Here is an 11,766-nt window from a genome sequence, read left to right on the forward strand (position 1 = left end):
TTAGGTCTAGTTAGAAAAGTAGGCACCTGAACCCCAGTTGCTTGATGCCCAAGAGGGCCTAAGATCAAAATTTTGAGCCCCTTTGCCTGAGAAAAAGTTTAGGAGAAAAGAAAGTCTTTTAAAACGTTTTTTTTTTGTTTGTCAGTGGGGCAAGCAACCTGAAATTGTTTAAATGATCCAGCAAAGTTGTCCAGCTGGTTTAGGCTACTTGGGTCAAAATGGGGAGAAAGGGTCCCCTAAAGGGTTCTTAGCCACATTTGTAAGAGAATTTAAGAATGGGCTCAGCTGGAAACTTATCATTTCATTAGAATGTTAAAGAAAAAAATTCCCAGGGCAGGCAATCTGGCAATCTTGGCAGCTGCCTGGAGGGGGAGAATAGCGGGAAGGAAAAAAAGCCTTGGGGTCATGCCGGTTTAGAGCCTGCATGGGAGGTCAGACATGTGGCAGGCTGGCAGACACACGGCAGGGAGTAAAAAGATTTAGTATGGGACGGGGAGAGAGAGGAGAAGGATACAGAGCATTTGTGTGTGCTGGATTGAAAGGTATCAGAAATCATCCTAAGTAAAGCGAGAAAGAACGGCAGTGAAAGAGGATAAAGACAGGAAAAAAGGATGGAAGACAGCAGAGCTTGCAGGCCCACGGCAAAGCGGGGAGGTGGGGGCGGTGGGGGGAGATGCCGCAGGCGGCTGGCTGGGGAACTGAGGTAGTGAATGGATGAAGCAGGGTCATCATGGAGACCACAGTGCTGTCTGGGAAAGGAGATCAAAAGAAGTCGCAGGCAAAGCAGAGTGTTCCCCAGTGAGGAGAGCCAGAAAGAGGTGATAGCAAAGCAGAGAGCTGGGGAGAGGAGGAGAGAGAGAAAGGAAGGGTGGGATGTACCTGAAAGCCAAGTTAGTGGCATTGAAGTCCAGGCAGGTCCCTTGAAGTAAGAACCGGGTTTTGGCACCATCTGATAGATAAAAATTAACCCTAGCCAAATAGGGTTGATCAGGAGAAAGCAGAGTTTATTAGCAAAGGAACACATGGGACAGATTCCCTTCTGAGCAGGGAAAATGTCTGCTCTGGGTCATAAGCTGGGGTCTTTTAAGGGGGGGGGCGCTTCTGCTTCTTGCAGAAGGTGAGAAGATGTATTTTTTTTTTAAAAAAAAGTATTTTTTGTATGTATGCAGAAGGTGGGAAGATCTATTTTTTTAAGGGGAAGTGGGAGAGCAGGACTGTTAAAAACTGTTCTCTTTAGAGATCAAAGGGATCTCTGTGTTGGCCAAACAGTGGAGAAAAGTCTGCTTCTCTTGATTTCAAAGACCAAGGTGCTTATCAGCTCAGTTGAGCATGAGAAGTCCTTGAGACCCTGTTGGTGAGGGGGCAGGGCTATCTGAACCTTAACATGTAGAGAAGAAGCTGCAAAATGTTCATCCCTGAAAAGACACCTATTTCAAGCTTCTTCCTTCCATAGTTCAGGGATCATTGTGGTGGATGACCACAAGGAAAGAGAGTCTTCCAGACAGCTGCTTAGTTATATGTATGAACTCACAGCAATGGTGACAGCATGCACAAGTCCCATGCATGCTCAAACCAGACAAAATCCCAGCATGGACATGGGGAAGTGAGTAAGAAATCCCAACCCAACCTAAGGAACTTTTGGCAACTGATGGCTGCTAAAAGGGAGAGAGACAGTCTTTTACAGGGATAGGATTCTTGGTAGGTTAACCAGGCTCCAGTAGATGGACCCATGCTGAGAGATGTGGAGACACAAATCAGACTCTATAGGCTGTATTGTATATATAGTGGAGTACACTGAATTGGGCAGGGACACAGAGGGTAGGTGTGCTTGGGGGAGGGGACCTAAATACCACCAAAGTATATTGTATAAAAAACTTGGGGAGCTGGGCATGGTGGTGCACACCTTTAATCCCCAAATTCAAGAAGCAGAGGCAAGCATATTTCTGTGAGATAAAGGTCAGCTTGGTCTACAAAATGAGTTTCAAATCAGGTGGGATTACAGGGAGACCTCTCTCAAAAACAGAACAAAACAAAAACCTTTGTAGAATCTGGGGTGCAGAGAGGTGGCTCAGCAGTTAAGAGCACTGACTGCTCTTACAGACAATCTTTGTTTCAAGTTCCAGCCACCCACATGGTGATTAATGACTGTCTATAACTCCAGTTTCAAGGATTCAAAGTCCTCTTCTGGCCACACTCAGTCACCAGGATGCCACTCATATCCAAAACAAAAATAAATCAATGTAAGAAAAAAAAAGCTTGCAGAACTTCAACAAGAGCTCTTTGATGATGAGAAGGTGACTGGAAACTTTTATCACAAACTGAGCATAAACATGATGCTTTGGAAAGTGTCTCTTCTGTTTGTATATGTGCATCTTTACCAAACAGCATTTGACAATACAACCATTTCAAAATTAAGCCAGGATTTTGAATGCTAATAAGTCACATTCAGTAATTAACTACACATATTCTTTTCAGTTTGGGCAAAAAGATTTTTTGCAATGTTAGCAAAATTTACATTATTTGGAGGTTTGAAAAAACATGAGGGCTAGAGAGATGCTCCGTGGTTAAGAACACTGGCTGCTCTTGCAGAAGACCCGGGTTTGAATTCCAGCACCCACATGGCATCTAACAACTGTCCATAACTCCAGTTCCAGGGGATCCAACAGCCTCTCCTGAACTCCACGGGCATTGCACAACACAGGAGTACTTACCTACATGCAGGCAATACACAAATACACATAAAATAAAAATACCAAATAAAATATTAAAAAAAACAGTGAATTACATTACATTGTAAATGATCCAACTCTCCAACTAAAAGAAATTGTTAGTTCCTTTATCAAAGGGAGAAGAGGAAAGCTCTTGATGTTTTCTTGCGTCTTGTACCTTCTTTATCTGATATTTCACTTACATCCATGTATGTGTTCCTCATCATGGGTAGTTCCACATGCAGTTTTAAGAAATCACAGGGAAATAGTGACTAGAAGGGAAATGAAGAACACCATCTCCAAACAACTACCATAAAACAATGTTGTAAAACTCAGGTAAGCTAAAAAGGAAGAAAGACAAATGGTCCTCCAGGCTTATGTTTTAAATGCTTGGTCCCCAGCTGGTAAGGCTGTTTGGGGGAAGGAGTGTTCTAGAAATTAGAAACTAGAAAGTGGGGCCTAGTCAGAGGAAACAGACTTCTAGAAGTGTGCCTTTGAAGATTATTCCTGATCCTCAGTTACTTCTGTCTCTGATTCCTGTCCACCATGAGTTGCACAGCCTCATGCTCTCACCATCATGGTGCTCTTTCCAAGAACAGGGAGCCAAGTAACCAGGGGCTGAACACTCTGAAACTGAGAGATAACACAGATCTTTCCTCCTTTAAGTCATTCACTCAGGTATTTTGTTTATAGCTATGCAAAAGGATCTAGCACTGTATATAACATGGGCAGTATTTTGTGGATTTGATTCCCAGAAATTCCAGACAGTGAACAATCTCACACCAAGCATTTCCTCTATGCCTTGACTAGGCAGAAAGAATATTGATAGAATGTGTGAATTGCAGAAGAGCCATAAGCCTCATGAGGGAAAGCAATAAATAACTTAAAGTGTGTAAGTGGCCCTTAAATTGGCAGCCTGGCCTTGCTCAAGCCTGGCCTTGTTCAAGTCTTATCGACTGGTCACTCCCTGGACTGAAAGAGACTGTTTATGGAGCCCACTTGTCTCTTTTAGTGTTATAGATAACTCACCCACCTGCCTGAGAAAATAATCTTTGGAGAAGACACCAGACCCAGCACAAAATTACCTTTTGCAGCTGTGTGCAGCAGAGTTCATATGTACGTCCAGACTGCTGCTCCTCCTTTAGATTGGAGATAATCATTCCCCATGGAAGAGCTTATCAGCCTTTACTAAGTTCCCTGAATCCAGGGAACCCTTTCCTTGCCTGTTGCAGGTCTGGCTCTGACTCTTATTTCTAAACTTTAAACTCCTGTTTTCTATCTTCCTAAATCTAACAAATATGATAAAAAGAAATCTTGTTGTTCCAACTAGAATGAAGAAAACTGAACTTATCATTTTAGTCTGGCTATCCTGTAGTAATTTCACCTTCAACTACTTCATCTGTACTTTAAATAGCTCATAAGCCAATCAAACCTCACCAGAAATCTCATTTTGCACAAGCAAATCCATAAGAAAGTTTCTAGACTAAGATGAGCAAAGAAATAGAGACAGTGCTTGTATGATTCCACCTCCCATTGTTACAGAAAAATCAGAAACAACCAAAGTTAGGTGAAGAGAGGGAGCTTTAGTTTCAGGCTAGCAGGACTGACATGTGGATCCTTCTGTAAAGGAGTCAGCCCTCCTCGCAAGTTTTGGGGGACCTTTCTACTCATGTGAGGAATGCAAGCAAAGGGCAAATAATACATATGTGGTAATTACATAAGAGATTTACAGGTGATACATGGTCATAAAGGATACAGGAATGCAGCAGTCTTGGAAAACAATGACTTATCCTGGCAAAGGTTCCAGGGATGTTGCAGTTGTGGAAAAAAAAGACTTCTGTTCGGGATAACTGAAGGGGAGATTCCTGTTTACCTCCCAGTTCTTATTTCTTATCTCAACCTGGGGTGTTTTAGGGTCTAACGTTCTTAGCAGCCATTTAAAGTTCTTAGCAACCATTATATTGCAAGAATTTTAGCAACTCTTCTAGGCCTTTACTTTCTATCACACCACCTTCTAAATTGAGGGGGTCCAGGGTGCCACTCTCTAAGACATTCTACCTGATGATAAATGGTCATTTTTTTCTCCTTGACCATTTCATGGAGCGTCTTCCAAAACGAGAACAAAATATGGTACATAGAGGAAGTCTGTTAACCGCCCAGGTTGGAGCTTCAGCGATCAGACACCCCAGGTTGCTGTTAGAGGAACAGCAGGGAAAACTGAAAAACCAGGGAATGACAATGACAGCCAAGACCAGGAAACAGAACCCAGTTCTGCCTGTTGAAGCAGAACCTTTGCCTCCTCTGTCCTTTCCAGGGCACTTGGCCTCCCGGAATGGAGAGCCAGGGAAAGCCTCCAGTGCTGGGGGCGGGGCGGGGGGCTGATTGAGTCAAAGGAGGACACAGTTAAACTCGAGTCAGGTGTCCCTGAGGAGAAGATGACACCACAGGTACTAAAGGCAAATAAAGGTACTATCACATTGAGAGGGTAAGAAACACAAGTGATAACACCACAGTAGAATAAACAGTGACCTGAGCTGACGAAACCAAAGGAATTTTCAAACACTCTCCACTGTTGTAGTTTGAATTGTTATCCCAAATTTCACATGTTAGAGACTTAATACCAATTCACCTTTGTTGAGATGTTGACCTTTAAGAAGTGATTAAATCACGAGGTCTTGACTTTCTTTAATGGATTAATGGTATTATCACAGAAATGACTCTCTCTCTTTCTCTCCGCTCTCTTCACTTGTGATATTTTCCACGATGTTATGAAGCGGTAGGAAAGCCCTTACCAGACGTGACCCCAGACCCATGAGCCAAACGCACTCCTGTTGCTTGTTACTCAGTCTGTGGTCCTCTGTTAGACCAATGGAGGGTGGGCTAAGACATCAAATATACCTCAGTTGAGTTGAATGGCTCTTGGGTCTGTGCATCACAAAGCTTACAGGCTGTTGACCCCGAGTAACGTGCTTTAGTCTTTCTTTTCTTGAAACTCCCACGAATCCCCCACTGCTCAGTGTAGTTAAAAGGTATAACAATTTTTAACCTAGGCAACAAAGGAAACAAACTGTATGATAACCACCCCATCCTGTGACCTGGAACATATGACAGGACCTTTTGAGTACCACTTTTCTCATCTACAAAACAGCTATGATGATGATAATACTTTTTCATTTATTGAAACAATAAGCTAGGAAATGTTCACAGCTCAGTGTCCTACCTCTCACAAGTAATCAACAAATATGAGTTCTTTTCCACACTTCTTTTTACCAAGATTAAGCTATACTCAGTCACCAAGATGCCAAGTGGCTCAGTTTTGTTTCTAAAGAGCTTCCTAACCAAGAGATGATGGAAATGTTGGGTGTGGTGGTGTGGGCCCTTACTGCCAGCACTCGAGAGGCAGAGGCAGGGCAATCTCTTTTGAGATCGAATCTAGCCTGGTCCACATCCTGACTTTCAGGCAGGCTGTGACTAGGGAGACACTGTAAAAAAAAGAAAAAAAAAACACAAGGAACAAAAAGATGACATAAAGTACTGAGCTGTTGGTAGCCACAAGAACATGACACTAACTCACACGTTGGAAAAAATTATTTTATTAAAATAAATAATTTATTGAGAATTTCATACATGCATATAATATGTTTTGATCAAATCCATGCCCACTCCCTCTCCTCCAACTCCTCCTATATCTCCCCATCACTTTTTCTAACTTCATGTACTCTTTCTTTTTCTTTGACTTATTTATTGATTTTTAGGTGGCTTTTGCCTACTCTAACATTCCCCGCCTCTGAAGAGATATCCCTAAAATCTTTTAAGGATTGGATACAAGCTCCCAAATACTTTAGACATTTTTGGCCTTTGGAACAGATTATGTTTCTAAGAGGCCCAAGGACATTTTGACTTTTAGCCAAGAAACTGGCTTTTGACACTTACTGCCTAGCCAATTCCTATCTCCTATTCTTACCACACCATCCTCTGAAGAGATTACCCAAATTACCAATAGGGAATTGAGAAGCAGACTGCTCGGGCTTCTTCCATGCTGAACAGGGACACAGCATGAGGCAATTGGAGGACCCCTTCAGTGGCTCTATCTAAAAGACTCCCTAATTGCATAACTCTTATCTCTAAGGGGAAAAGAAAGTCCTTGACTGGTAAATAGGAGATGTGAAGGAGAAGGAAAGGCAAGAGTAATTAGCATTACAAGTCCTAGACAGGCAACTAGAAAAAAGTCAGAACAGGGCAATTTTCAAATGTTCATATGAGAGTCTATTGGAATTTCTTGACAAGTGCTTCCAAAAGCATCCCTCTATTGAGTTCTTCCTCATTTTTATTTTGTCTGCCAAGGCTGGAATCAAGAATGATATATTTAGGATTTGCTTTCGGGCATTTTGATAGCTGTTGGAGTGGTTAGAATCAGTGTCAGTTCCCTCTCAACAGCTTCTAGATAGGGGAAGAAAACAAATTTATCCATCATTTTAGAACAACAACTGGTTGTCTCCCTTAGCTACACGTGAGCACTACAGTATTGGAGACCAAGATTTGAAGTCTTACATCTGAGCAGCGCTTTCTGCTTAGGAACAAAATCATCAATGAGAAATAATTGTCTAAATAACTTTTTACACAGACTTAAGCCTAATGTCTGGAAAGTGTAATCCCTTCAATTCTTAAAGAAATATACCGATGACTTTACTCTTTGGTTATACTTTCCTTTTGGGTGTTTAAGACCAAACAGTTGGCCCAAACAAATCAATGTATTTTTATACTTAAGGTCATTTGAGGATCTATTCCTTGGTGGTCACATGGACTTGGTAGGAGCTCCTGGCTCCTTTCTTTTACCAGTTTCATCTATATAAAGATAAACCAAAGGTCCTGCTTGACCATGTCTGGCTTCACTTGGAAGCATGAATCAGATGTTTCCTCTCAGTTGACCCTCCTCTTTGCAGACTGGACACTGGTTCAAGTCCATCTTGTGGACTCTCCAATGGCCTCCCTGAACAAGAGGATAGGTGACTTACCATAGTTACAGGACATTTTGAGTGATGTTCCATAGTCCCCTGGACCTTAGTCAACCTTGACGGGCAAGGGGCAAAAACTGTCTTTTAAGTCCCTCTGACCACATTAGCATAGGCCTCAGATGAAGGTTGTTAAAGATCCAATAAGGTTAGTTCCACCAGTCTGGTAGTTTTAATTATCATGTGCTGTGTAGATAAGGCTTCAGTAAAAAACCAAATGTTCTCAGATAAACCTTTACTAGATGTATATTTTGTTCCTTAAATGAGTTGACTATACTATAACCACAGAAATTTTAATATTATGTGTACATTATTTTTGTCTCATCATTTATATATCGTACATACACCTTCATCACTTACTTAGGCTTTCTCATTTTTTTCTATTTTAGAAAATATCTCCATTCCCATATCCTTTTAATACCTTTTACATTCTCATTTTCTTTTTTAAAAAAATAATTATGAGACATAATAACAAATAAATTTTCCATCTGTTATCACACTTCTTTTCCTGGGGATGCTTAGCAATGCTTATTCCCTTTTAAGGTTCTAATGTTGTGCCAATGCTTGATTAAAGTTTTACTGGGGAGCCAATGAATTTTCTGAGCTTACTTACTGAAAAAACTGAGGGGTTGCTGAGGTGTATGTATGACCTAAGGGTACACACACTGGAAAGCCTTTACCCAGCATGGGTCATGCCTACTCTTCCCAGCCTTTCCCAGATTGTATACTTTACCCCTCCCCAAATCCAGGAGGCCTTGTGTGATTAGGACCAAATTGCATACAGTTGGCTGGGAAGAGTGGCTGGATAATCTGGTGAGGGTCCAATGACCCTGCTTGGCCCTCCTTTAATGAAGGATCACAACCAACAACAAGCCCAATTGTGATGATGTTTAGCGATCAGGCTCAGCTGAAGTCATGGTGATGGTAGTTATTTCATGCAGAAGGGACTGCTGTATAGCATCATCTTATTAAAAGGACCTGGATTTTAAAAGGATTTGGTGCTATGATCCACATATGAGGGAGAACATGTCATTTGTTTTTCTGAGTCTGTGTTACTTCACTTAGCATAACAGTTTCTAGCTCCATCCATTTACCTGCAAATTTCAATATTTTATCTTTCTTTACTGCTGAATAAAACTCCACTGTGTAAATATACCACATTTTTGTTAACTACTCTTCAATTGAGGGGCACTTACGTCTCAAGCACTCAATCCTTTACTAAAAGAATCTCATGAGGGGCTGGAGAAATGGGTTCGAATCCCAGCACCCACATGACGGCTAACAACTATCCACAACTCCAGTTCCAGGGGTTCTGATGCCTTCTTCCATTCTCCATGGACAGTGCATGACATGGGTTCACTTACACATAAAATAAAAATAATAAATAAAGTATTATTTTAAAAAGAATCCCGTGAGAATGCACACAGGTCTAAGTTGAAACCAGGCCGTTTGCCTTTCTAATCATCTTCATGCCACATCACAAAGAAAGTCTCTGAGAAATCAGAGTCTTTATTCCATAAGTATTTCTGCTGAGCCCATTTACATGTGTTTCTAGGAATCATTCTCCAAATACAACTATAATCTTAAGTAACCTTCAATCCTTTCAGAAACACCTGCTACAACATTTCAGCTTCCACCATTAGAAATTACTCCTATGAATCTTTTTAGTTTCTCAAGACTCATCTACAAATTTATAAACTCACCTGAAAGATTGGTACCCTTTTGTGGAGCAGGGTTTTGTGTGTGTGTGTGTGTGTGTGTGTGTGTGTGTGTGTCTGTGTCTGTGTCTGTCTGTGTCTGTGTCTCTGTCTGTGTCTGTGTCTGTCTGTGTCTGTGTCTGTGTCTGTGTCTGTGTCTGTCTGTGTCTGTGTCTGTGTGTGTTGGATGTCTTCTAGCCATTTCTCCACCTTTGTTTTAATGAGACAGGGTCTGTCACTGAACCCGGAACTAATGACTGGCTAAACTGCATGGCCACATGTTCCTCTCTCCACTTCCCAAGCTCTAGGATTACAGGCATGTGCTACCACACACAGCTTTTTATATGCCTTCTGGGGATCTGAAATCAGATCCTCATGCTTAAATAACAAGCACTTTACTGACTAAATCATCTCACCAACCCTCCATTTCTGTTTTAATCTAAGAGTTTGGGACTAGACTGTGAGGACACAGCTCAGACTGTTCATGATAGATGCTCATGATAGAAGGAAAAGTTAAGAGTAGATAGAGCAGACAAGATGGCTAAGATGAAAGACAGACACCCACCTCCCTGTGTAAGCCTTTACTTCTGATTCTTAGAATTTTCTGTCTTTCCCTAAATTGATCCGGTTTCACCTGGTGTATAAAAAAAAATATGATCCTAAACTTGTGTTTGTCACATTCAGGAAAAAGGTAGATTTTAAGTTATTTCAAAACTTAAAAAGATTTTCATTATTGATGTTATCATATGTTAACTTATTTATTGATATTCAAAGTATGCTTTTTATTTTAAAATTACATTTATGTACAGGGACAGGTACATACCACAGGACATGTGTTGAAGTCAAAACACAACTTACCCATGTTGGTCCTGGCAATTAAACTCAAGTTGTCAAACCAGGCAGGAAGTACCTTTTGCCTGCTGAGCCATATTGCTGGCTCCTAGAGAACAATTCTGACAATTTGTATTATTATTATTAATTGTTATTACATTATAGAATTGGCTGCATATTAATACATGTAAATAAATAACCTTATGTTTTTGAAAATATGAATTAAAAAGTTATCAAAAACTCAAGATAAGAGCAGATAAAGTTTGGTTTTTTTACCCAAGCCTTATCTACATAGCACATAATAATTAAAAGTACCATACTGGTGGAACTAACCTTATTGGATGTTTAACAACCTTCATCTGAGGCCTATACTAATGTGGTCTGAGGAACTTAAAGGACAGTTTTTGCCCCTTGCCCTCCAAGGTCGATTGAGTTCCAGGGGACTATGGAGCGTCTCTCAAAATGTCTTATAACTGTGATGAGTCACCTGTCCTCTTGTTCAGGGAGGACATGGAGATCCCATGAGATGGACTTGAACCAATGTCCACTCTGCAAAGAGGAGGGTCAACTGAAAGGAAACATCTCACTCATGCTTCCAAGCAAAGCCAGACATGGTCAAGCAGGACCTTTGACTTACCTTCACATAGATGGAACTGGTAAAAGAAAGGAGCCAGGAGCTCCTCCCAAGCCCGTGTGACCCCTGAGGAACAGATCCTCAAATGACCTTAAGTGTAAAAATAAATTGATTTATTTGGAACAACTATATGGTCTTAAACACCCAAAAGGAAAGTATAACCAAAGAGTAAAGTCATCAGTATATTTCTTTAAAAGTTCAAGGGATTACACATCCAAGACAGTAGGCTTAAGTCTATATAAAAAGTTATTTAGACAATTATTTCTCATTGATGATTTTGTTCCTAACCAGAAAGCACTGCTCAGATGTAAGACTTCAAATCTTGGTCTGCAATACTGTAGTGCCCACCTGTAGCTAAGGGAGACAACCAGCTATTGTTCTAAAATGATGGATAAATTTGTTTTCTCCCCCTGTCTAGAAGCCATTGAGAGGGAACTGACACTGATTCTAACCAATCCAACAGCTCTCAAAATGCTAGAAAGCAAATCCTGAATGCATCACTCTGAAATGCAGCCTTGACAGACAAAAGAAAAATGAGGAAGAGCCCAATAGGGGCATGCCTTTGGAAGCCCTTGTCAAGAAATTCCAGTGGACTCTCATATGAACATTTGAAAATTGCCCTGTTCTGACTTTTTTCTAATTCTCTGTCTAGAACTTGTAATGCTAATTACTCTTGCCTTTACTTCTCCTTCACATCTCCTATTTACCAGTCAAGGACTTTCTTTTCCCCTTAGAGATAAGAGTTATGCTATTTGGGAGTCTTTTAGATGGACCCACTGAAGGGATACTCCAATTGCCTCACCCTGCATCCCTGTTCAGCATGGAAGAAGGCCGAGCGGTCTGCGTCCCGATTCCCTATTGGCAATTTGGGTAACCTCTTCAGA

The sequence above is a fragment of the Nannospalax galili genome, unplaced genomic scaffold (genome assembly GCF_000622305.1).
Source record: "Nannospalax galili isolate Female #2095 unplaced genomic scaffold, S.galili_v1.0 scaffold279, whole genome shotgun sequence".
In the NCBI taxonomy this organism is placed as follows: Eukaryota; Metazoa; Chordata; class Mammalia; order Rodentia; family Spalacidae; genus Nannospalax; species Nannospalax galili.